The sequence below is a fragment of the Rousettus aegyptiacus genome, unplaced genomic scaffold (genome assembly GCF_014176215.1).
Source record: "Rousettus aegyptiacus isolate mRouAeg1 unplaced genomic scaffold, mRouAeg1.p scaffold_m13_p_9, whole genome shotgun sequence".
Taxonomy (NCBI): Eukaryota; Metazoa; Chordata; class Mammalia; order Chiroptera; family Pteropodidae; genus Rousettus; species Rousettus aegyptiacus.
In genome coordinates, this window is record NW_023416312.1 from 2558798 (window position 1) to 2560447 (window position 1650).

The 1650-nt window shown below is 39.6% G+C and overlaps 1 pseudogene; it reads left to right on the forward strand.

Annotated features, from left to right (window-relative positions):
* Positions 1-1066: 1066 nt before the first annotated feature.
* LOC118608510 lies at positions 1067-1192 on the forward strand (annotated as a pseudogene).
* The last annotated feature ends 458 nt before the right edge of the window (positions 1193-1650 follow it).

Consider the following 1650-nt stretch of genomic DNA (forward strand, 5'->3'; position numbering starts at 1 on the left):
AGATAAACTTCTTTTGGATCTTGGGTTTCCATCACCCAGAATCGAGGCTTCTAAAAGGTGGAGGAAAGGAATTGGAATGAATATGAATGCTGGCCCCAGAGAAAGCTTTCTAGAATTATCAGCAAACACTTGTCAAATGACAAAAATAACAGTATAGTAATGAGTTTAGTCTCCTTTATTCAAGAGAAAACAGCCCATGGATTGGGGCAATACAGCGCCTCACAAGCAGAAGCGCCCTCTTCCCAAGGGATTTTAGGCAAGAATGAGTTCTGTGGAGCATTAGAAGAGGCAACGCAAAAGTGGTAGGATGGTCCAGGAGGTCAGGGATTTCCTTATAGGACTATAGGCCTTATCTTCTAGGGTAAGGTAAGCTAGCTAAAGCTGAGTGAAATGATCGTGATTGGTGGGTATAAGGTTTTCTTGCCAGGCGTCTCCTATAAGCAAAGATCGACTCAGGTTTAGATTTGTGGTGTGGGCTGGGCCACTGGAGTGGCCCCCATTCCGTGGGTCCTGATATACGAATTAACTTTATCATGGTCCATTTTTTCCCTGGTTTGTCGATTCTCCCAACAAGAGTTGTGGCCTAGGAGCCTGCAGTCCTCAAGGCCGTGAATGATCTGGTGAACATGGAGGTGACTAAGGTGAATCATGGGGCTGTCCGCCTTGGAGCAAGGGATGAAATCAGGGGTCAGAGGCAGGAAGCAAATTTGGGCTTCTGGCATTTTGCACAGCTAATATGAGCTGGGTATTTATCTCCAGTTCAGAAACCAATCATTCGTCATTATCACTTATTTGTCATCATCATCATCATGTCCCTACAGGTTAAAAACCCTGACAGCATCTAACTCAAAAGAGTATTGCAGGAAAACATCAACGGGAAATGTGCAGATGCATAAAGTATATTTCAAAAGTAGAATCCTTCAGTTTCAACTATTTGCCCATTTCTGTCTGAGCTTACTGATCTCTCTATACATGCTTATTATAGTGCTTCATAAATACTAGAAGTCTTCATTATCCAAGGATAATTTATATCTGAAGAAGGCCTTTTAAAATAAATCCACGTGAAGTCTACAGCCATGCCACCCTGAACAAGCCGGATCCCCTCTGATCTCAGATCTCAGAAGCGAAGCAGAATTGGGCCTGGTTAGTACTTGGATGGGAGACCATCTAGGAAGACCAGGTGCTGTAGGCATAAAAAATAGAAAATAAGGGATTGTAAACTGACAAGGCCCTTGCAATCTGTGAGATCAATCAAGGGTTGCCTTGCCTAAAACAAAACAAAATAAGACAAAACAAAACAAAATAAAATAAATCCACATGAAATAGGAAACAAGTGTCATAGTTAGTATTAAAAAAAGATTAGACTATGATTTCATTCTGAAAAAGAAAATCAATTTGTTTTAAAAAGAAAATAATTTTATACACTCTCATATTAAAAATTCAGAATATAACTTGCTATATATTCTTAAAATGAATGATAACACATTGATTTTTCTTTGGCTTAATTGTTCTGGAAAAACTATAGGATAGTTTTATGTGGTCCTTAATGCACATAAGTTTCATAACATGTATACCTTGTGTATACATGGGAGAGACCCAGGAAAACTAACTCCCTGAAATGGCCCAAGCCAGCACCTTAAATACTATCTT